Raw genomic sequence first — 25985 nt, forward strand, 5'->3', positions numbered from 1 at the left:
GGGGTACTAACTTCAGTAGTTGACTCTTTAACTAACAGTTTCTGTGCTTGGGAGTAACAGAGGCTCCTACCAAGCATGTTGCTGAACGTCCTCACTTCTTCTTTTCAATAAGGACTGGGGAATTCAGCACCTTGCAGGAACTGAGTAGTGTTCAGGGAACTATAGTGTCATGTTTTGCTGTCGATTGATATAAAATGGAGAAAACATTCCTTTAATAAATCATAGTTAGAGAATTATTTAAACTTACTGCAAATGAAATTTTTGGTGATGTTAGTGCTAGTACTATCTTCTGTAACCTACTTATCCGGGGTTTTATCCAAAATACATAAACAAAATCTACTGATTCGTTACAGAATGCACCAGAACGCACAAGTTTGTCTAGACAAAATGTAATTGTTTTGCTTTAGCAAAAAAGGGTATAAAAGGCAAAGACCACAATATGTGAATATGTCAGTGCTTGCTTAAGGCCGTGCTTTTCAAAATGTAGCAATCATAACTGTTTGTTTAATGTTGACAGCATGCTTGCTGCTCTGCAATAGCAAACAAAATCATATTTTAATACTTTTGAGCTAACATAACAAAGAACAGACATGACAGAAAGGACTGACAATACTAAAATAACTAATTTGAGTTACTGCTCTTACCTTCCAATTTTATGGCTATTGTAAAAGAAATGAGTTGTCAAAATGGATTGAGTGGAGAGCTATAACTTTGGTGAGATGAAATCAGGAGGATTCAAAGCAGTTTCCAGACTGTGCTGTTCCTGTCATATGGCTCAGTCAATGGTCGAGCCATGTAGAAGGCACTGGTTTTAGAATACTTCACCTGAAATTTACCCTCTCAGAAAACCATATAATTTCTTGAAATAACACTTAGCTCTCCTAAAACTGTGACAGAGATGTTGCGAAGGCTGAAACCCCACCATCCTCATGTTGTTTTGTTTTATAATTTCTAGGTAGCATATTTAGTCTTCACCTAGACAATAGTACAGATAAAAGGTGAATATCAATTGAAATTTTTCCCCTTTTTTTCTTGAATACACATCACACAAAATATAACATGGAATTTAAATCTGTTTTGGCTTGCAAGAAAGCCCATAGAGATAGCAGGAATCCAAAATAACGAATGCATAATAGATAATATATAAATATATATATAATAAGTAAGGAAGTCTTCCTTTATTTTCAGGATATGAAAATAAAGACCCTGAAAAAATGAGGTCTGAAAACATGAGCAGGCGGGGAGGGGAAGTCCCTACATTTCTATGGGCTGTCCCAAGACCTGTAACAGCAAACTAGGAAGAAAGCTCAGAACATAAATAAATAAATAAAGACCAGTTCCCTCTTTGCCTAAAGGAGAGGGAGGGTGAAGGTCTCTGGCCATCTCACGAGCTCCCTTTGCTGAAGATGCAGAGGAGCTGTCAATCCAAGAGCTCTTGCAGGTGGCCTTTGGGTAAGGGTCTAAAATGATACCTTTCCCCTTGCCCCTTCACCCACCTTCCAGAAGGTGGTTAATTCATGAGTCTGTGACTTCCCAGCATTATGTTTTAGTGACAGAACCTGTTCAAGGTGCTGGTGCCCCCATTCCCCCTGGTACACGCACACTGCACAGCGATGCTGAGGTTTCTGAGTGACCCAGCAAACAGCAGCTACCCCTTTAATGAATCATTGTGCCTGGTGGCACTGTTTACTCACCGGTTTCCACACCTCAGTACTGCCTGTGGGACCCTTCCTGCCCTAAGTACTGCAGCTCTGTCCCAGCTTTTCCTTCTCTTCACCACCAGTAGCTCATTCCTGCCCTTCTGCAGCCCAGCTGGAAGAATGACTGCCAGAAGTGGGAAGCCTGCTAGCAAGGTCACATTTATGTTTACAGCACATTCTCTCATCTTCTTCCTTATTCCAGGGGCTCCCAAGGCATGAAGTCATTTTAGGACCAGATGAAGAGAGAAGTGAGACAGCCATGAGAAAAGTAGGGATCTTTGTGGGCTCTGCTTCCCCTTTGAACTGCGATCAACCCCTGGGATGCTTTATAAGACAACTAGAGCTTATCTGAGACAACATTAACACCCAAGAGATGTATTCACACTGTCTGATCCTAGATATCTAACATATGTGCTCTGACTAGTCTTCTGAACGGCTCTGTCTCTCTCACTCCACTGACTTTGCTGAGGGCTCAGGCATCCAGGCTCCCCTCTTCTGCATCATGTCCCACAGCCACAAACCCAAAGCAGTCCAGAATACTGAGACCACACGGCTGCACAAACCACAGCTCTGCTTTCCTGAGCTCGAGTGCTGGGACCTGCCAGCTGGTGCAAGAAACAGAAAGCCTTCAGCATTTCTTCTCCTGGTGGATCAGCCCCTGCCATGCATTTGGAGGGACCAGGGGTGAAGAGGTTTCCTCATCAGTTAGCACTGCTAAGCATTGGTGCCTACATGTTCTCTGTGGTGCTCACCTGGACAGACCCCGTCCCCATGAACAGCCACGCTTGAGCTTCCTCTGTCTTCCAAGGAAATAGCACAGGGACCTGTGAGGCTAGAACCGTTATAGCAATGGCACACAGAACACAGTAAAAAGCCTAGCAAACCAGAATTTTTAGGTTTTTTCCAAGAATGGATGATATTTTATGAAGTACTTAGCTCCTGCTTTATTCTCTACTAGGATGTGAACTGTCTTGCAACTGTGAAGTGCTTCAAGTCTTATTCTTAAGTGACACTGCCTTTTATGAAGTCTGTGAAAATGATGAGACACACCGAAGACTGAGGACTGTTTGCTTAGCAGATTACAGGAGCAAATTATTAGTGCTAACACACAGAGGACCTTTGTGTGGTTGGTCTCTCCATGTAGCTGGTTTAGTGACAGCTGTTGGCAAAGAAGATGAAAAGGGAATCTGTATTACAGCTGGCCATGGGGGAATGAAAAGAAAAGAAAAAAGTCTTCACAGTTTGTGAGTTATTTTTTTTACTATTGCATTAAAGAAGTTTTATGAGTGTGCTATTTGCTAGTCACAATAAAAATGTTAGAAGTAACCAACAGGTAGTTCAAGTCCAAATTTTACTGCTTTCCAAAAGCAATAAAATAAAGGTTTACAAAACTTAATGATTATTGAAATATCTTTCAGATGAATGTGTTACCAAAAGGTAAGTTTTACTTTGGATTTTGTAAAACCAAAAAAACCCGATAAATGATACCAAACCTGATTTGTAAGGATGGTATATCTGATTAATCTTATTTTTCTGAACTGAATGAAGGCAAACACGAGAAATAATGAAAAATATATGGACTTGAAAAAATACTACTGAAATTCAAGAATAAAATTCTAAATCTGCCAATGCAAGAATAATTAACTGAATTTGATATGAAAATGTCTGACTGTCCCTTGCTAGGGAGCAGGGATCCTCATTTGCAGAGACACATGGTGGCCTTTCCATGATGCCTGAGCGTGTGCTACTTTCCACCCCTGGCCATGAATGCTAAATCTGTGGTGCAGCCATTGTGCAAGGTAGATGCAAGGAATCAGCATGGTGTAGGCAGCTGTCTGTCAGAGACTATGACCCTTCCTCCTCCCTTCTCCTCTCCCCTCCCCCTGCATGACACAGCTTGTCAGTGGTTCTAGCCAGTGGAAGAAAAAAATACCTTATCTGAGTGGTTTTTTTGTTAAGCCTGCACTGAATCACATTCAGTGTGCATTCTTGGAAATGCCATCCCTTGGAAAGTGACTTGGAAAAAACCCCATTCCTTACTGTTCTAAGTTTTTTCATGAACATTTTCACCCATGGAGAATCAGTTTCCTAGGTTCTGAACCAGAATCATACTGCCCCTAAACAATCTTGCCTTTTATTTCTGTTCTTAGCAGAAACCTCTCATGCCCCTCTTGGGACCTTCCCTCTACCACATGTGGGACATTTAAAGCTCCAGGTTTTTCCCAGCATGACTCCACAATTGTTCTGTTCACTTAGAGCGAAGAAATTATAGACATAACCAGAATCAGACTTTCAGTTTCTGTTTTGGTTTCAACCTGAAAGCAGACTTTGCACGAAAACCAGACATTTCAATAAATCCCGCTAGCTTTTTCAACACACTCTCTGCCTAGGCGAGTGGCTGGAAAAGCCAGGTGTATCGGCCTCAGTGGTTCCTGGCCCACACAGGAACTGGAAGGTACTCAGAATAGCACAGACATTTTCAGTGAGCTCAGTCACGGTGAAAACTAGACATCCAGACTGGCCAAGCAGAGATATGTCATAAGCCTGTTCCTCTTGCACAGAAAATCAAAACTCATGCGGTTGGTTGGAAATATACATGAGAAAGGAGATGAAGCCTATGTAACAACTTTGAGATTTTAGCACTTCATGTTTTAGCAGTTTAAGTGTAAACTTTTGTTCATCTTAGACTTAAAAATAAAATAATAACCAGGAACAATTTCGTAAGTAATCTAACAATTTTTCATTAGAAAGCAGTTAATTCAGGAGCCAAAGAAAGCCTGGGTTTATCGTTATATTATGTCTGCAGTATAAAATAGGTTTCTAATATCCATAATTTCATTTTCTTGATGGGTGCAGAAAAAAAATGATTACAAGAAAAACAATTGGTGACAGTTTTTGTAATGCTCTAGCAGCACATTAAATCCAAAATAATTTGGTGGACTTCACAGGGTTCATGCTGATGTAAGAGATTAAGATAATCTTCACAGTTATACAGGGCAGGCTGGAACCAATCTTGCCATGCGTTATGAAAATCTTAATCCACATTGTAACTTTACATGTGGAAAATTAACAAAACAATACTTCATCTAAGCATGAGAATTATGTCACTCCCAGTTGCTCCCTGTTGACAGCTGTTTACAGTATGGTCCTGGGAGTGCTGATTCACTCCCACAGCCTGAACTGTGATGTTGAAGTTATTAAGAGAAAGAACACAGAAGAAACCTGCTCTTTATGTTATTGCTATTTGTTAACCACCTGGTTTGGAGCCACCTGGGCACGTACTGTGCGGACATAACCTCTGTGGATGGGATGGCTGCCAAGCAAAGAACATACAGACTCTCTTTCCCCCCTTTTCATGCTCAGTGCCTGGAGAATGTAGGTTCCCACATCATGTAAGCTACCAGCCTTTGCAATGTAGATGGTTTCAGACCAATAAAAGAAAAGTGAACAGCATGTCTGAGAAGGGAACAACAGGCTTGTCTGATGGCATCCCCATGCTGAGGGATGGTTCAGGAGCTCCTTTGGGTTTCTCTTCTCTTTCCCCAGCTTATTAACCTATTCATTGTCAGACACGTTATGACAAACCAGAAACGACAATGCTGTATATAGACTGACTGTTCATCTTCTAGGTAGCTTTCCCCAAGATGGCATCTACTGGAGGTTGTGGCGGTTTCTGTCCAGACTGTGTGTCTGGGATCACTTCACCGTTGTGTAGATGGGTCTCACTCCTAAACAGAAAAGCAATATAGGCAGAGCGGGGCAGGGCCTGGGGAGCAGCCCACGCAGCTGAGGGTGGAGGGTAGAGAACTTATACAGCCAGAGAATTTTATTTTCTCTTGATCTGAGGCCTCAGTCGCACCAGAAAAACCCCACCAACCACAAGAAAAGGAATTATGATCAGATGTTGTTGTCTAGGTCTGACAGTGTTCTAGACTGAGAAAATCTCCCAAAGGGACAGTCCGGTGAGAAGGAAACCACACAGTACCACTAATACTTTAGTGTCTAACGCACCCCTGTGAAAAGGGACCAGTTGTGATATACATTAGTGGGAAAGGAAGAACCAGTCCTATGAAGTTAGGAGACTTCAAACAGCATAAAGTAATTGGACCTAACAGCAGCTTTTAGGAAGGATTCCTTCTTGGAAGGAGACAGCAAAAAGCTGCAAACAGTGCGCAGGTGGTCACTATGAACAGTTGCAAATCAGTTATTTAGATCACTTAAAGGACCACTGTCAAAAGCATTAGCAAAAGTGCTTTTGATATGATGTTATAAAGGTGTGACTTAATGAAGTTCACTGACAAGGTTCACGCTATTGTACAGCACCATCATTTGAACAATGATTCCAGTCTACCAATATACAAACCAAAGTTATCAAGTAACAAATCAAAGTTACCAAGGCACTAACTGAAGTTACAAAGACAAAACTGAAGTTACCAAGTCACTAATCAATATTACCATACTGCAAGGTAATGCACAATATTGGTTGCTTGCTACAGATCTGTTGGTAAAAAGGTCTCTCAGCAATGAGGAGAAACCTTGAGAGGCGTCCCAGCTCAAGGGGAGACCACTGCCATGCAGCCACACTGCCTAGCGGGGAGAGCTCAAAGGTTCACCTAGGCTGCCATATTTGTGAGATAAAGTGGTTGGCTTATAGTCAAATTATGTGCGATGGGAAAGGTATGCATGAGACTTCTTGTACCCACAGCTTTCTTTGTTCCTTGATAAATGACTGTTGGAAAAGCCACCTGCTATTCATGTGTTAATTGTGTGATCAGTGTTCCAAGCTCATATGCATCGATGCTCTCTGTGTCACTCTGCTGCTCTGTGGGTTTTCAGAGAACAGATTGAAACTAGAAGAGTTCTTGGCCTGTTAACAACACAGGCTTTTACCTCCTTTGGTGCTTGTACCAAACTCCTGCTAGTTTATTTGAATGCATCCATCCCACCAGTGCTTCTAGCTCCAGTCTATTTCCAATGCTCTACCTCAAGCAGCAGGAGAAAGCATCCAGCATTTCAAGTCCATGCTTGACAAAGACAAAAAACCTGCAGAAAATTCAACACACAGTCATGCAAGTCTAACAGCCCAGAGACAATACCTGTTCCGTAGCTTCAGTCTTCAGCTCTGCCCCACATCTGTTCCATCCTCCTTTTCAATGACTGTTGTCTAGGACCAAGTGTTGCTGGTCAAAAATCTCAACAGACTTTAAAAAATAACTAAAACTGCCCAACAAGATAACACTGTTGTCAGTCACACAACACAAACAGACAGCTTCTCCTGAAATAACCAGGAACCATGCAACACTGTCTACTGAGTCATAAATTCTTAGAAGGGATATTCTGGCATTATGGATATACAAAATGGCTGTCTGCAGTGGTGTATCAGGGTATGGGTTTGGTGTATGAACTGAAGTGAACAGTCCTGGTGAGCAAAAGGAACATGTACAGCTGAAGAAATCCCAGTGGCAAGACTTCTAGTGTAGTCTGAAGTTTTTTCTGTAAATGTTTTTTTTCCCCCTGTGCTTTAAGTTATAACCAAAGGCTTTTCTACAAAACAACAGCAGTCTTAGAAAAAGTGTTTTGTATAAATAATAATAAAAAAGGATGAAAACCAAACCCCATTTAAACATTTTAAAAAACAGAGGAAATATAACAGACCTAAGAGCTCTGCTTTTCTTTCCCCCTCATTATTCTTGGCTAGATGTCTTAACACTCACTTTTTATTTGTTGATAACTCCTTTGAGCTCATGTGTCAATCCATATGCTCTGTCACAGGCAGTGAATTATTTTACATTGTCTGACTACTGGCTGTAGCCTTTAATACGCTTGTGACCTAATACAATTACCTCCAGTTATGGAGAAGCCTTACAGCAGCTGGTAAGAGCAGCAAATGAATGAGGACTACAAGAGTACCGTGTGTGCTTTGCCTAGTATTTCCCAAGTGTCAAGGTACAAAACAAACCCACAATTACAAGAAAATCAAGGCCCAAACTCAAAATAAATAAACATCCCCAAACCCCAACCCAAAAGAAATACACAGATTCATTTTTTCTTTTCCTCTTTTTCTTTCTTTCTTCCTTTCTTTCTTTTTCTCTCTCTCTTTCTTTCTCTAAAGCACCAAAAGTTTGCAAAAGGTTTAGAGACAATTTTATTATCCTTCCCACAGGTGTGGAATACTGATTTCCCAAGAGTTTTCTTGGCTTTACAGCCTATCAGCTATAAATCAGAGGGGCAATACTTGGTAGCAGTGGTGGTAGGTTTTCACTATATTTTGCTTCCAGAAAGGGTCTTTTTTATATGCCTACAACACTTCAATTGTAGCACAACTGTTGGATACTCTGGAAAAATATTACAAACTAAAGGACAAAAGTGTATCTCAAAAATTATTTACCACTATCTACTTCATATAAGACAGACACTACATTAGCTAAGTGACTAAAACAATTAAAATGAAAATTACTGCAATTACAGACTGATCACAAAAACTAGATAAATTCATATAAATTTCAAACCCATCTTGAAAGATGAGTTTCCAGAAGAAATACTGTCATATTATCAGAGCTAACAAAGTAAGAAACATCACTGCACAGGGAAGGATATGCAAATATGCCTTTTCCTGGTATTTTCTGAAGAGTGACACATTTTACAGCATTAGATGCTCAGCCTAAGCCTGTGAACATGTTAAGTAATTTCAGGTGCTAAAGTACACAGTAGACATTAGAGTACATGAGTACTTGCAATTAAGTAAGATTACCAAGAAAGACCAGAAGTAGTGCTGGATTAGTTTCCCAGTCTAAGTAGACATAAAACTGCAGCCTTTACTGCTGTCAAATAGCCAGCTTTGAGAAACCACCAAAAAACTTGGTGGATACTTTGGCAACCTTCCACATGTTACAGATCTTCAAACATGACACCAAATTCAAAGTTACTGACCAAAGCCAAGTTCTTGTCCACCTCTGACCTGAATAGGGCTCACAATCCTACTCACATAACTTTACGTATGTTAAAAGATGAAAACACATCCTCTTAATCATACCATCTTATTTTAAAATAGCTTTTGATGGTATTGTTTTAATAAAGGTAGTTGTGATGGTTACATACAGGGTACAGGAAAAGCCTGTCTTTAAATGACTGCAGCCAATGTCATTTACCAGAAATGAGTTTGGCCCATGATAAGTTATAAAGGCCACTTTAAATTATAATAAGATATTTATTGCCAGGAAAGCTCCTCTCTTTAATACAGATTTCCACTTTTCTCTGCCCCAAACAATTGACAAATGTGGCTGGTCCGAAGGATATAGTCTGTAACTGCTAATAGTTCATTAAAGTAGTGATATTACCTGACTCAAAAAGTAAAAAATATGCAGATGACAGAGTAGTAAATCTAGCTGTACAAGCACATAGTTGTGAGAACACTTTAATCACACGATGATTGTGAAAAGCAGGTGGTACTGTAAAATCTTTGGAATATTTTCTAATATGCTAACGTTTTCTAATCTGAGAAATGAAATGTAATACATATAGTATGACTGCAAAAATAAAATAATAATAAAAAAACAAACAACAACCCTGGAGATATATTATCGTGTAACAATGTATGCAGGCTTAATGCACAGCAATACAACAAATTGCAACACATAACCAAATATCGAATATCGGTAACTAGAGCCGCATTCCCCACACATTGCAGTGCAGAAGAGCCCTTTAGGCTCAGCTCTGCTTGTCTCTAGTCCCATTAGCATTCTGCCAGCTCATTCCTGAACAGTCTGCGGTAAACATGCAATGCAGAAAAGCAACCAGGAAAGCATAGCAGAGAGTGACTTATGGAAAACAATTAGGTGTCCTTCAGGTTTTTTGTTGCTAAGTGAGAAGCCTATTATTTTTACTCAGCTAAAATGCCACAGGTATTCTGTAGGCCAGAAGGAACATATTAATCTTATTTTTCACAGACAGTTCAGATATATATGGTTATTGTCTTAAAGCAATGAAGCAAACCAGTAAATGTCTCTGGGTTTTGCATCTGGTCTCATTTTCCCAAAATGAAGTGGAATACTATTGCTGCTGCAGTTACCTCTATGTTCTTTTCTAGCTATGCTGGATAGAGGCTCAAATTATTTTTAGCCTGCTGAACTTGTTTATTTCATTCTTATTTTGAACATATAGGAAATCATCCCTGCTGTCATTGGAAAGAGCCTGTGAAACACAATTTATTTCCTTCTGGAGTTAAAAAAATGAAAAAAAAAAAAAAAAAGAGAGAGAAACCAAGGCCTTAACATTGTAGTTATCACTCTGGTTGAAGATCTAGTCTGATCATAGACTGGTACTAGAGGAATCTTCTTGGTCCTCAAGACTTACCCTGAGCATGACCACAAGATTTTATTTTTTTTTCTAGCCACTCCTTACAAGTGACTGTGTACAGGACCTGGAAAGCACTTACACTTGAAGTTGTTCACTTACCTGCATTGAGGCTGTTACTGTACCTTTCTGAATTTGTATCAGTGGCTTCATTTTTGTAACAGCACAGTGAGAAAAGGTTAAAAAAAAAAAAAAGGCTAACTCTTCTTTCAGAAATATGTCCTGAAAAATAGATGAGCTTGTCCCTTAAAACTTGGGTAAATATAAACAGCCTTCTGTTGTGACTTGTTTTGTTTAACTTTAGATACCAATGATTTCGGCCTTGCACAGGCAATGACCTTGCAAGGAATTTTTCTGGCATGAAAATCAGTTTCAGTGCCTCTTCTTCCTTAGGTTATGCTTTTCTGGCAGCAGTTGGGAGAAACTGGCAGAAGTCAGAGCAAGTCAAGTGCTACAGTGACTGCACACTGGGAAGCAAGATTACTTTACCTGGCCCTGCATGGGGCAACTAAGTAAGCCCGAAGCACCTGGGTGGTGGAAAGGCTGCTGGCAATGGGACCTGAGGTAGGATTAGCAAAGAGCTTACATGTGCCGCTTTCATGGCTGAAGTAGGAGCTTTCACAGTCTCCTTCAATCAGAATAGCAAAGTGTTATAACCTGTGGACAACGGTATGTAGATGTTTGCGGCCAACCTTTTAGCTTTACAATTTTCAAGAAGGGAAAACCTGCTATTTGAAGAAGTACGGGTATCTGTGACAATTAAGTCCTTCACAGAGGGATACAGACTAACGCATACTCTCAGTGACTTACGTAAGAATGATCCTAACTTGGTCATATAGTTTTTCAACTAAACCTCTGCAATGTGTTCCCAGTGCAGAGAAACAAAATGCTATGTAATGGCAGTCTTCAGGGTCTCATTAACCTTGCATGCCTGGCAAATAAATAAATAAACCAAATTTTAAAAGCCTGGAAGCTGCTGCCATCTTTAAGATCTTGATAAACAATTTCAAAACAGAACAAGATTTTTTGAGTTATTAGACTGACCTCACGGGACAACACATTAATTTAGTGGCTTCCCATGCCTCCACTTCTTTTGTGCTTGGTATGCACTAGAGCTCTGTTTGATTAGGGCTTCCATTCCCAAGGGACTATCAAGGTCTACATTTGCAGTACATACCCTAAGTGCATTACATTATTTTGCTTTTAAAATTCACCCTCCTGTTAAGCTCTCACCCATTCCAGGAAACACTGGTGATGTTGATCACTTGTAACACCTGCACAGGTCTGTCAGCTACTGATGTCCATTATTGAAGCTTTAACTTTCTGAATATTAAAATAAAATTCTCTCCAGCCAAAAAATTGCTAGATGTCTTCTGGAAATAGCACCAGGAACTGCATGAACGAACACAGGTGCTGAAGAGCTACTTCCTATGTTAGGTTGCAGCTTATCAATTCTCATTATTGTACAATTAAAAAAAGTAAAATCTTTAGGGATACCATACCATCTCATCCTCCCATTAACACTGGATTTACAGCAATAATTCAATTTATTTCAGCAGCATTAATCTAGCTATTGCTCCCAGAACGAAGTTTGGATGCACAGTTTATGAAAGAGGGCTATCTGAAATGTCTTTTCATTTTATGTCTCTCTCAGAAGTCAACCCTGAATTGCTCATCAATAAGCAGCCCCATCTTCAGTACCACATTACAAGGCTAGCTGAAAATTCAGCCTGAGCAACAGTGCGAAAGTGTTAACTGGCAAGAATACTAGAATGAAAAAAAATCAGTGGGGAAAAAGAAGGGGAGCATCTAGCCACTATAAGTGGTCTTCAGATGATAGATAAAGTTAGGGGAAAATGCATAAGCAAACAAAAACTCAGTGAAGCACAATGGACTAAACCTATCCCAAGTATAACTCCAGCCAGCTGGCCATTATCTGGTTGTCAAAATATGTTTACTGGGGAAAGAAAGAAACAAAATAAAGTATAAAATCTGTTCTAGAACATAGCACATTGGTTTTGTTTGGATAAATCAGGATGCCTTCTATAATGCAATTCTTCAAGATAAATTACTTGTTACTGCAACTCCAATATTAAGCCATGATCCTCATAATTTTTGTGAACCCTTCCATCCCCCTTTTTATTTCAAGCATTCTATAAATATCCAGTGTCTTATTTTCTTGTGTTCATAGTAAAGAGGTGTCTTAGGAAGTTTTGTACCTATATCACTGTGGAAACAAGATATGTGTATACATCTGTGACTGCTCCTTCTCTAGAGAAAAATCCTGCATTATCTGTGCAAGCTTATGGCTAATTTTTCTGATAAGATATGGGTGTCTTATTCCTACACTACTTCAGAAATGCATTTCATGTAGTTGCACATAGCAAGCTGTAAAGTAGGTTTTATGAAGCCAATAATGCAGATATAATACTTAAGGAATTCCTTTTGGTTTGGATATATTTATTTTTCCAAACATTTTGTTTGAGAGAAAACGAGATTGTTATCTGCTGTTTCCTTATTTTCTTGCAGGAAAGCAAAGGGTTGTTGACTTCCTCTCCCCTCCCTTCCTTCCTTCTTTCTGAAGGTACTGTACTCATCTGAAAAAAAAGAGAACGAAATGATTGTTCCTGTTCTCTTTCTTAAGTCATTTGAAACACTGTCCCTGCTAGTTTTCTAAGTTTACTGCAATCTCTGCACAGGGGGAGGGAGAGAGAGGGAGAGACAGAGATTACCAACATGAGAGCAGGTAGAGAGTTTAGGGCAAGACTCCTTCCAGCTTCAGCAACTGGTAAGTTAAGTGAAAATGCTTTTATGGTTAACTCTTTAGAAGTGCAATATATATGCTTTTGTATTAAGAAAAGGCATTAATCAGATACACATTTAACTGGTAGAAAGATAACCATATGCATTGACAAGCAGTATATTTAAGCTATAGATACCTGTAGTCTGGGTTTTAGAGACTGGTGATAATAGCCTACGCTTTTACCAACGTAGACAAGAAAGTATTTTCCAGTGAGGCTGATAATATTCATAACATAATCTGCTGTGAATTTTGCATATATGGCTTCTGCTACCAGAATCTTGTTACAGGCTTCACTAGCTTTATCCTGAACGTTTCAGCAAGATTCACTGGGTCATTTCTGAAACAAAGACAGAAGCCGTGTCATATGCAAATTGATGCATTTCATATATCATCTGCCACTAGTGAAGTCTGCTCCAACCCACCAACCTGTGCTATAGTGGGCGAATAATTACTAGGACTTTTTTTTTTCCTTCTAACCATCTTGTGTTTATGATTATACATGTTTATCTGTACTCACCTCTGTGTATGATTCGTCTAGGGTAAGTGACATTTAAGACATGGTAAGACAGTTCCAGGTTCTCACTTGAAAAAAAAAAAAAAAAAAAAAAGAAAAGTACATGTTGTGTAGTATATAACAACACTGAGGCTGATGACCAGCATCAGAAATGGGATGGACCCAAATGTTCGTTTGTTGCTTGTATTGTTGCAGATATCGACAGTATTTTTCATGTTGGGCATAAAATCCATCAGAACAGTCAGAACTGGCATGTAGAATGAGTGACTGAATGCAAGAGTATATTACAAATATTGCAAGAGAAAAGTCCCCCTCTCCCCTCCGCGCCACACTTTTATAAAAGCAGAATGCAGAGGTGGGGGAAGGAATCAGGACAGGTGTCCATTTCCCTGCAGAAGGAGAGCTTGGTCATCTTCTGGTGCAGTGTTTCTTCAAGCTGCAGCTCTCTGAAGTGCAGGGTCCTCTGCGGGACGCCTGCAGCCCAGACAGATTGGCTCCACATGCTGGGCAGGCATGGTGGAGGGCCGTCAGGCAGCTCCAGCTGCCCTGCTCCCGCTCCCACTGGGGCACCTGCCTGTGCTTCCATGCCGGGACAACCCGCTGCTCCCACCCCTTGCTGAGCCAAACAGTGGAAAGGATTTTCTCCCCCCTCAACCTGGTGTCTTTCTGCAAGTTTTTGCGTAGGAAGGAGTGATCTACCCCAAAGTCAGCCTGATTTCTGGGTAAGTTGTAGATTCCCTTCACTTTAGCAGCAGTGGATGGATTCTGCTAAAGGGAGGTGGAAATAACTTGTTTCTTGAACTCTGTAGCTTTATGTTGCAGCTCTGTCCAGTTTGGTACCAATTATTAGGTTTATCTGGTTATATTTAAGCGACAAATGATCCTCTGCTAATAGCAAGTAAATGCCAGGTGTTGCCCTGAAAACCACTTGCCACATTTTCGCTCAGGATACGGTGTTTTATGTTTTATGTGACTAAATACTGACTCAAATTGAATAGATTATTTGGACAGCTATTTGGACAGCTATTTTGACAGCTACATGTCAGACAACTGGAAAACCACTTTTTACTTCAAGTGAGAAGCAGAGGAGTCTCCCAAACATTAAAAAAAAAGTAGATAAACTCTGTTGTGGTATTTTGCTCCAGCTGCAGAGTGGTAGTCTGGATTGCAATCACTTGTGAGTTTTGATTTGGATAGCTCAGAAGTTCAGTCTACCATGTAGGTAAGAGCCAGTTCCAGCCTTTAGGTACATATTTTATTTCTCAAGATACTAAACATGAATATATTCTTGATATGGACCACATATATGACAAATTATTTCTCTGGGAGATTGTCTGAAATACATAAAAAGGAATATGTGTGTTCAAACTCATAGTAAGTGACCAAAAGTAGTACATACTGTTTCCCCAGTAATGATCACACAGAAACAGCATTTTTAATGGAATGCTTAATAATTTGACAGTAAAAAATAGAACTTGAATTTTGAACTTCATTCTTAGATTTCACCTATTAGATTTACTTTTCTTTCAAATAATACATCTTTAAAATAATTTTCAGTTTATTTGTTTTCACATTGTATAATTCATTGCTGGGATAACTGTAACATGATTTAGTATAATGGTAATTTGTAACACAACTAATATCTTCCTCAAGGTGTCATGAAGAGGAGAGTTTTGGCTGATGTGTTATCCTTATCCCACATGCTGAGATATTTACAAGCAGAGAAGGTTATAGACTGAAGCTGCGTTGAGTGCAGATCTACTACCAGCTTATGGCACAAATTAAATATTTGTGAAATGAATTTTCAGTTATTCACCTCAATGTTATAAAAAACCCCTCTAAATTTGAAGCAATGAACCAAGACTGAAAAGAGAGAGGCTCTGTTTATTTTCCTTACAGTCTTATTGCTTCTATTGCTAAAAGCCATATTTATGTATATAGCATACATAAGTAGACCGTCAGTGTCTATGTTTACCTAGAGAATTAAAGCCATTATTTCCATTTGATTTGTTCTCAATTATAATGAAAAAGAAGACACAGAGATTTTGCTTTTGTTCTAAAAAACAAAATGAAAACTACACTAATACTGGCAAAGATGTTCCAAAAATAAGTTGCAGCCCATGGAAATCCCAAGTTAACAGGTCTGATTTAAAAACCAGAAACTGATAGAAATCTTTCTGCAAGTGTCAATTGCCTTTTTATTTTTAGGATCAGCTTCTTTAATGGTGGAAACTGTTGAGAACATGAGTTTTGGATGTAGAATAGTAGCACTGAATTACCTCCCTAGTAACATTTTGCATTTTTAATATGGATTTTTGACCAGGAGATAATTTGAATCTTTGGATTTTAAGGAGTTTTTAATTGTTTTTTGCATTCTTTCAAACAAGCACATTAATAAGAGCCTTGCCTTACGAATATCTGAATGTAGAGCAGATACTGGTGGACTCAGAGGCACAATGTGCATCTATCTCACCGATGAACATGTTGGCATACCTTTTAGGTGCCGTTTCTGGTAGTGCCAGATATATGTGCAGGCTTTAGAATGGGAGAAGCACAGGGGGATGAATCATTGTAGCAACCCAAGACAAGCCTCATGTACAGAGGCAGAAGAGTATGGATTACCCCAGATAGCATTTACATTGTTTTCAATCTTTGATATTGCAAAGCCTTGATGATGCAGAAAGACTGATTTCTGAAAGGACCACTCCATTCAGCCAGAGATGTCAGCAGCATACCACCATGAGGAACAAAAGCAATACAGGCTGCATTAGGCAACAGGATTTTTCTGTGACCGTGGTTTAAGGACACAAGTCAGGCAAAGGTATGTAAGGAAAAGCAGCTTCTTGTTAGTTGATAAGAAACGATACATAGCTTCTGAGCACTAATGTATGTTCTTGATCCAAAGAAACAAACTGCTTCTTCAAACAGACCTTACAAATGCTGTGTCGACTGCTACAAATAGTTGTAAAATTATTCATTCATTTGCTGGACTGATTTTACACCCCAACCTATTTTCAAAAATAGACCACTTGTTAAAACCAAAGGAGCATTTTCTTTGTAAATGCACTAGTTTTCCCCGTTCTAGTTTACCATCCCAGACCACTGAAAAAGAAGGAATGTCATATTGCAGAAGGAAGAATTATAGAGAGACAAATAATGTGAAGCCTTCAAAAAGAAACAAATATGGAAAAAAGGTGACTTGGAATTATTTTCTTTCTGATGAAAAGCTGATATTCTGAAACTGAGACTGGAGCTCTCCGTTGCTGTTAAAATGCAGTGGAATTTTATGGATGATATTCAGATTTTCATTCAACGAAGAGGCCTAAGTTAACACTTACTGGCTATTTAAAACACATATTGAACTGCATGCTGGATGTCTGATTTTTCTTCATATCTATCTGGCAAGGACTAGTTCTTCTTGCCTGGCTTCTAAAATACTAATGATCCAATAAAAAATATTATTTAGTCTTTGTTTTAGTTCCTTCCAAACTTAATACCTTTGTGACTTGCTTTTGTAAAACAAATGGCTTTATACTAATGTTACCCTGATCCTGATAAGCAAAACTCAGCATTTTCCTTCTAAATCAACAATGTGTAATGTATTGTAAAAACTTCTCATGTCACTGGAAGCTAAATGATCTTGTATTAAAAGAAAATATTTTCATGATCTGAAAGTTAAGGGAAGAAATGATGTGAATATTTTTCTTTTTTTTTTACTGTCACTCCTTATTTCCTGCTCTGTATGTTAGGAAGACACATTAATTATTTGGATGAAGGATGAAAAAAATAGCATTCTTGCTTTCTCTTCCCTCCCTCTTCTACTAGAAAAGCTAAAACACTGTCACATTTTCCCTCTACTTTGTGGATATCCATGAATTCATGTGATTTAAAAGAAGAAATAGGATAAAAGGTGTGTTTCCTGAAAACCTATTTTCTCCCTGCCAATATTCACAAAAAGTAAACCTGGAAACACTCAATTTTCCAGCTGCTTATGCTCATTAGTAGCACCAGAATTCAGAGAACACTGAAAAATACAAATGTTCATTCAGTCTGAAGGTTCATTTCATTATAAAAAGCTACAAGATTAACTGAGTCTCATACATTGGTAATATCACTTTTTGCTAATGAATTGGAGAAAGGCACAACTGATTTGAAATTGAAAGCAAGGCTGTAAGAAGGGTCATACATTTTTAGCTGTTGTTCTTTGATGATGCTGTCCTACAAGGAACGCTAATGCATAGCAAGCAGGCATTACCCACGAAGTCCTCTGTCTGGAAGCCTGATGAAGAACAGAAACCACCTAACTTCTCCACATGGAAAGAATTCTGCAGGGTGGTGTTTCCAACGTGGAGAAGCAGGTGTGGCAGCTCTGGAAAGGGAGCATATGGCTTTGCCCCTTCTTGGGGAGCAGCTTATTCTGACACCAGGCCCTCTGATAAGCCACATGTGTGTTGACTGGGAGGGACAAGATGACTTCCAGTCTTTCTTTTCACTGGTTTGTTGCTGTTCCTGACTGTGCAAACGCCACTTATGCTTTAGTCTTCTCTGGTTAGGGTTGCAATGTAACTGTTGGACTCTTCTTGCAGGGACGAAAGACTTTGTTTTATGGAGGGCTCTATGCTGGGTCAGCTACTAATGACTTCATAAATGCGAAAAAGTATGTGCTGTTACCAACACCCAAATCACTAGATTTAAACCAAACTTACATATATCTACTCTAAAGATATCCAGGAAGAATACATTGGTATATAGCTGCTATTTGAGGTTTAGTCCTCTCTCTGAGGTGCTTTCTAAAGCAAGTAGTGTTTCTGTTCAGTGTTTCAACTTCAGATAAAAATTATTTGAAAGGGGAGTGTCTTTCATACAGTACTTCTGGTAGAAAGATATTTTTGTACCCCTCTATTTTTTCTTAAAAGGATTTAGAATATATCTGCAATGAAAACAGCACCAGGAGGTGAAAAGGAAAGGGGTGTTTAGAGCATCCATCAGTTTCTAAACCCAGCTGGTAGGCACCAGCCTACACTGGGTTGGTTCCCCAATGCAGGTTTCTGAGGCTATGAAGAGTGTTTTGTATTGTCCAAAACTATTGTCCTGTGACAGGAATTCTAGAAAACTGTAGAGGATCTCCTGGAAGAGCAAGTTGACAACAATGTGCTCATAGGCTTCCCAGAAATCAAACCATTTATGAAGGTGCAGGAAAACAGCATTTTTTTCTGCAGCACTACAGTAAGGAATCACACCAGAGTGAATGCTATTTCAAAGAGTTTTTCTGTATAATGCTGCACTCACAATATGAAGCCACCAAGGTTTCCAGAATAATTTTATATGTCTGTAGGTAACATTTTGTCAGCATGCTATGGAAGCAGTCACATGCATCAGAGAAATGGTGCTGACCAGCTCCTCCTCCATATCTCCTTATCTCTTCCCTCCACCACAAAAATCAAAACACTAATTAAAGACTTTTGATCCCAAATACACTAATTTATTTTTTCATGCCCCACAAAAAGGGAAACCCACTTAAGCTTAAGCACAGCTAAAGAAATGCAATTGAACAGATGTCACTGTATTCTGTAGGCAAATGATCAGGGCTTGGGATTCTCTCTGCAGTAAGGATTTTCACCAGAATGTTCATTACTAAGCACAGAAAAAAATGCATGAACAGGCACCCAGTGGAAGGCACTGAATGTGGTTGGACAGTAAGATGGAACAGAATTCACACAACTATTTATACTCTGGGTTATGTCCCCCTGCCTATATATTAGTCTTGCCTGCTATTCCTCCCAAAACACAACAATAATCTCTATCAAATATTCCAGGTTTTTGTACATGACACTTGGATTTTTCCAGGGAAAAAGCATGAATAGAATGATGGGGAATGGGGGGTGGGGATTGAGAGAAAGAGTCAATTTAATATATAAGGTGACGTTTTACAAAACTTCATGTTATATTGCTGGTTGCCCATTCTTAGTCACGGGGTAGTGTCACAGTGGTTTGATGGTGGTTTTGGTTTCTTTTTTCTTGTGATGAAAATCTGAACTGTGTTCAGCATACAGAATAAGCCTTTGGCATCACCAGTGGTGAAGGATTATTACTAGAGTGTTTGGGAAATGTTCAGAATTTCAGATTTCAAACTATGTTGAATTTCTTCTCACTCTTCCCCCCTGCCCCCCACCTTTGGCAAAAAGTAATGTCTTGTTTGTAGCTCTAGTCTCTGCTCCAGTATCTGCTGATGACATTTGGCTAAGTCTTAGCTGCCATTCCCACTCTGCATGCTAGTTTATTGAATTCAGTAAAATTGGTATTTTAAATCTGTCTTGGTTTAAAATAATTAATGTCAATAATTTTTCCCTGCTAGTTGATTTACACAGAGATTTGTTTTCCAATTGATCAAAATCACAGAAGCAATAACAATTTGTTTAAAATTTGAGATTTTCTTTTATTGTGGCAACAAACTAATGTCTATTTTTAAAACTTTTTAGAAGCTAAAATAATTAAAGACAATATGCACCATGCATTTTGGGGATCAGAAAGGGAAAGCATTTGCTTTTTGCTGTTCAGTCAAGGAGAAAACTCAAGTTTGGCATCACAGGTGAAGGGCAAAGCCAGAGAGGAAGTTATCTTAAATTACTTCCTTATGGGCACTTCATATGATCAGTCAGAAATACCATTTTATGCTGGAACTGAAGAACTAAGCACATTCCTCTTCAAACAAAAGAAACTGAATTTTAAAAATGAAGCCTTATTTGAATGCCATTGTGAGATGTATGTGAAGATGATAGTTTTTCTGAACAATAAATTGATATTCAGCACTGTTTCAATGCTTTAACACAGCTTTTATGCTCTGGCAGTCTAGAAAACAGGTCCCTAATCACAGTGCAGATATATATAAAATACTTTCCTCCAGTACTCCAGTGTTTTGCCTGAAGAGCCATTTTTACCTCTGTGTCATTGTTCATGCTTCCTAGTTTTTTCTATTTGGATAGCAATGGAATAAACACAGTGGTGTCCTAGGAGTGGCACTGATCTCTAATTCCTTTGCTGTGTTTCCTATTGAACTTATATTCAGAGGGAAAGTCTAAGTCACTACTGAGCCAGCTTAATTGCAACTGAGTAACAGAGGTTAATAGGGATTAATCAGCCTTTTCAGCCAAGCAGCTTTTCCAGCAAGGTCTGCTCAAACTTCAGATGAAATCAAATCTATTCATCTTTTCTAAATGTTTAGGAAAGCATCATCTGGTAATTACTCTTAATGAACCGGACAACAAGAGAAACATTCAGTAGCAGACATATTTTTCCTAACTCTGTCAGTTTCTGGGTGAAATCCTCTTCTTCCAGTTCTTGTAGGGCATGGTGTATCTTACTGGAACACACAATTCCTACCACTTTAGCAACCTTCAGTTTCACTAGGAGTTTTGAATTGTGTGAGACAAAGAATTGAATGCAAATTAAATACAAAAGACAGTGGTCCTGCTGAAGACTAATAATATTCCCCCATGTTTAAATAAAGCTTGACTCTTTTTTGACTAATCTGTTTTGGAGACTCTATATGAAAACTCTCCCATCCAGTCCTCTTCTCCCTTGGCCCTTCTCCAAGCATACATGCACATAGTACCTGGTACTTTCTTTTTTGAGGTACCTGTTGCTTTACACGTGCAACATCCAGAAGGTGAAATTAACTACTGATGATTTAAGGAGGCTGCCAGCAGGCTGGCTTGAAGAACCGAGGCTGAAGGTGGCCCTTCGCTACCCTTTAAGACAACAAAGAGGTGGGAGGAGCCAGACCATCTCTCTGGCCTCCATAGAGGTGATAAGAACACTGGGACTACAGTAGGAAGGAAAGCTCAATCTATTTCCTTTTTAAAGGTCATGAATGCCAGTGAAAGGTTTATTTTCAAAACAACAGCCCAAGCAGGACAGCATGAGGGTTATGGAAGGGCATGCTTTTTTGATCATTCTAATTTTGGGTGTTCTGCATAGCTCCATTATTTATTCTAAAATAATACTACAGTACAGCACAAAACCGCTCTGTCTCCACTTCACTTTATAGTGTTTAATGATTGTGCTTTGTAGGTGGAAAGATTATGTCCAAAGTGTTCTTTCAAGAGCTCCACATTCTATTCAATATTACTATTTTATGATCAGATCCTTCCTTTTATTTATTTGTTCTTCTGTTCACCCTGTCTCTTATATCTGTATGATGAGGAAAAAAACCCCTAAAACCATGTTGCTGTTATCTGATGATTTTCCAGAGGAAAAACTATTTAATGCATAGGATTCCTATGGTGCCAGAAAGGTACTATTTTAATTTGCAGTGGCAGATATGGAAGTAGACAGGAAACAGGGATAGAGTGATAGGACTTCTATAAACAGTGATTAAAGTGACTCCACATACTTTATAAAGGCAGAGGCAGATCTATGGTTCCAGGTTTTGACATAAGAGCTCCTTATCCACTTAAGAAAAGGAAGAAATTTGTCTTATTGGTATCACGTCATAACAGCCAAATCCTGAATCTTGTTCTCAGCTACACCCCAAATTTTCCATGATGATTTCAGTACAATGTAGATGATGCCAGGGAGCAAATTAGGACAGTTACTTAGGACAAATTACTGCCATTGTTTAATTGAGTAATTAACTGAGCTGGCCAACCCATCATTAGTTCCAATAACTAGTGAGGGCAGGATCAAACTGTATTTCTACGCAGTCTGCTGGCACCCGATAAGCTATATACATTTGGAGCCCTGCTACTGTGTGTGCTCCTGATGTCAACACCATGGCCAATCTGCTCTGGTCAGCCCTGAACCCTGGGCAGGGTCTGCAGACTCAGTATACCTATGTCCATATGCTCTTGGGGACCCAGTCCTGTGAGAATATTTATATGAAACTGAATATACATCAATGACATCAAATTCAGTGCAAAATGTAACAGCCACAAGGTGGGAGACTTTGATTCACTTCCCTTCTCCCCCCTGAGGAGTCTGGACGAACAACTCCAGCCTCTTAAGGGAATGCCCTAATTAGAGCCTGTGAGGGTAACCCTGCTCTCCTTTGGCTGTAGCTGGGCCATTACACAGACAAAAATGCAAGTGCCAAGGGACAGGGAGCAGAAAGAAGTCAGATGGAGGTAGCCAGGGGCTGCAGACTCCATCCCTCTAGAGGCTCCTCTCCAGGTGTTGTTTCTCCAGGTTTACTGAAAGCTAAAATGCACGTCAGCCTCCTGAGTGATTGTATTTATGGCTTGGCCACAGAGGCTCCTTTAAGTTCATTCTGCCTCATAACCCCTTCTCTGCTGTGCCAAAGCTCCAGAAGAGGGGACTGAGAGTCCAGTATGGGTAAGTGCAATTTGTTAAGGTGCATCATCAGCCTAAGCTCAGACCTGGACTAATTTCCTGGACAACAGCTCTCAGCAGTCAGCCTTGCTTTTTTGTTTTCTTTTCAAAACAGGTGCAATAGTCTGAAGTACCCAAGACAATTGCTTCTTGATGTGAACATAGGAGTGCCTTAAAGAGCAACCCAGGGTCACACGGTGGTTAGCTTGCTTAAGGCAAATTTCCCCCCACATATCCTCCAAATTTCTATCCAGAATATGAATGTATTTTGCTTTCCTGTTTTGGTGGGGAAAAAAAAAGAAAAGAAGAGAGGCATAGTACATTTTAAAAACCCTAACCAATAATGACTATGCAGTTAAACTGTTTTTAGCAAAAATGATGCTGCTTTACAGTGGCAAAATAAGTTTCTAAAGATGGGAGAGATTGAAGCAGGACAGAGTCAGCTGTTCAGGGAGCTAGTGGGGAGGTGAAAAGTGGGGCATGAGTGAAACGACCTACAGTACACCTGGGTTTCAGGGGACTTTAAGGAGAAGAAATATAAGTTTTTCAGGGAGAGGTACAATGAGAAAAGCATAGGTGGGCATCTCTCCTCCTGAACAGTGCAGCTGACAGTGCGCTGGCTCCTTTCTAAATCTGCAGAGGTGCAATACCTTACGTCAAAGTACTCAGAGATAGCTCACTTCCCCAAGACATTGTACCTATCTCTGTAGGCCCTTCAGCCTGCAAAAACAGTTGTCTCTGGATTTTTATATTAAATAACTTTTATCTACATGCATCCTTCATGGAATTAAAAAAAAAAATCAGAATGCAGCCTCTTTGGATCAGGAAAGTTCGGAGCCACAGACAGCTGGAGGCCTGCAGACAATGCTGGGAAGTTGTCAGGATACTCTCTCCTGTTTCTTACATTCCTCACAGGACTGGTATCTTGGGTTAGCTACACTACTAGCCTGAGCTGATATGGTTGGTTTTACATCCTCCTGTACCTCATCAGCAGCTGTTTCAGGCTACACTTAGCAGGTTTCTGAGGAGGAAAAGAGAAAGGCAGGAGACTGGGCCAGATCCCATGGTGCTGGGATGGGGCAGGGCTGTGCTGTGGACCCAGAGATAGGGATCTGCCAGCAAACATCTGTTCCCTCTCCCCTTCATTCCCACCCCATAGAAGCCTTGAATTCCCTGTTGGTACCAGAGATTCAGGCAGGTGGAGATGCCTTTGGTCCCCTCACACACTTTTGAGCACATAAACTTCTATGACTTTCAGGCTCCCACCATTCATAGCTGTGGTCTGAGGTGGCTTTGTGTAAGCAGCTGACACTTCAGAACCTGTGGACTTAACATCTGCTTCATTATCCAGGTTGTCTACGTGTTGCTGACCATTTCAGCAGATAGAATAGAGAAGCAGATAGGGAGTGAACCACAGATAGAATAGAGAAGTGAAGAGGGAAGGAAACGTTAGAGAAGAACTAGGAAAAGTCAGAAAGAGGAAGAAAAAAGAGAAAAAAGGAGAAAGGAGGATAAGAAAAAGAGAAATAAAGATCCAAAACAGCAGCAAGCCTAAATTGTGCTCAAAGGGCACTTGGTATGTGACATTGAAATGTGGTCATTTGAGATAGTCTATGAGGCCTAAGTACTGCTAGGAGCATTACTGGTAAAGCCCTGCTGCAGATGTTTGGTGGTTAACCCAGCCATGCTGCTCTATGACCTCCACCCCTTGTCTTGTTAGGCAGCAGAAAAGTAGTGAGAACGACAGCAAAGGTTTTTCTAAACTGAGGAGAGAGTATATATAAAAGCAACTAGAGGGGCAGCAAACCATTTTACTAAACTAAGAACACGGCACTCGTACTGGAGAGAAGAAAACTATCTACAGCTACCTCACTACAGCATCAGGCAATTTTTTGTTATTCTAATCAGTGTCACCACTGAAAAGCAAATTATGCCATAAACAGCTCTATAAGCACATCTGATGCCACAAACAGTGCACCAGACTTGGCAGGGTGGGCGGTGGGACTCCTCCAGACTTTCAGCAGAGGGAGAGTCAGAGTCTAGTTTAATACTTTCAATAATTATTTAAAAAAAAATAAATAGCTGTAAGTTGTGGAAACTGAATACACATTAATTTTATACTATTTTAAACTGTTTCTCTTTTACAAGAGATACCAAAGTAAATGTACTCCTGTAAAAGTGCTCCCTGAAAGTTACACATACACCCAATGCCCACACTGCCAGTGCAGGCAAATGAATATGTTTTTCCTGGCTAAAATAAAACAAAAAGTATGTAAATTAAATATTAAAGTTTGGGAACAACAAAGATGATACAGGCAGGGTATTTCTGTTGTACAGTTTTCTGAAAGAAGACTCGTTTCTTTGTATTGGTGTCATCTCCTAGACAATATTAATGCAGCTACACTGCATAGGAATCCCTTAGAGCAGGAGGAATACCTAAAATGATCAAACTTCAAACATGAAGCGAAGAAGACATGCCAAAAGAGAGTCAAGGAGGGAAAACAATTATTATTTAATATATGAGATATCTTTGAAAGTTCATTGCTTGTTGCATCTGTTTAATGTGAGATGTTAAACTGTTTAAAAGTGTCAGATTTTTTAATCAGTCAAGTTTCTTAGATGTGTGATTGCATGATTTCCATTACGTTTGTCTGCAAAAGTTACCATCTTTTAACATATTGGCTCAGGATATAATTTTTTTTTCCCATAGATATACATTTGTCAAAATTGTCAAATTTCAGTCATGACATAGATGGGTTTTCATATCTCATTGGACAACAGAACTCATAATAAATAGCAAGGAAAACTGTGAAGGATTAGTTTCAAAGCTCATTGGAAGTCTTCCCATAAGCCTTAGTGAGCTCTGGTTATGCCTTAGGAAGAGTTAACAAGGTTATCAGTTTTCCTTTACCAAGCATTTGCTGAGAAATAAACCACATTTGTTGATGGAAAGAAGTTGTTTTATCCTGAAGCCTATACCAGTAGATGAAGGTAATTTCCCAGGGAGAAGTGAAAAGACACTGAGCTCCTCAGTACTATCATACTAATGTAGGAAGAAAGAACCTGATATGGTCCACTTCTCATTTTCAGTCATTGTAGATCTTTTTCATGAACAAATGTACACTTGTTTCCAATTCTATTAATTATGGTAATACAAAAGGGGAAGAATATTTATGGAAATATCTTTATCTTGATGGTGTTCTCCATTTAAGGAGACATATCTGTTTCACAAAAGGGATGGGACTAGAAACCTTATCTCAGAAGACAACTAAGCTGATGGTTAAATCAC

At 39.4% G+C, this 25985-nt stretch overlaps 1 protein-coding gene across 6 annotated transcripts in view; it reads left to right on the forward strand.

Annotated features, from left to right (window-relative positions):
- Positions 1 to 12692: 12692 nt before the first annotated feature.
- ZNF366 (zinc finger protein 366) overlaps positions 12693 to 25985 on the forward strand; it is a 38472-nt gene continuing 25179 nt past the window's right edge. The window contains exons 1-3 of one of the 6 annotated variants that reach the window (XM_027807511.2): positions 12704 to 12840; positions 13765 to 14091; positions 15023 to 16190. The gene's annotated coding sequence lies outside the window, so the exon portion shown is untranslated. Of the gene's footprint in view, positions 12841 to 13764; positions 14092 to 15022; positions 16191 to 25985 lie in introns of all 6 variants that reach the window. The other 5 variants (XM_027807512.2, XM_027807510.2, XM_027807513.2 and 2 more) reach the window with 5 other exon arrangements.

This window comes from Falco cherrug, chromosome Z (assembly GCF_023634085.1).
Source record: "Falco cherrug isolate bFalChe1 chromosome Z, bFalChe1.pri, whole genome shotgun sequence".
NCBI lineage: Eukaryota > Metazoa > Chordata > Aves > Falconiformes > Falconidae > Falco > Falco cherrug.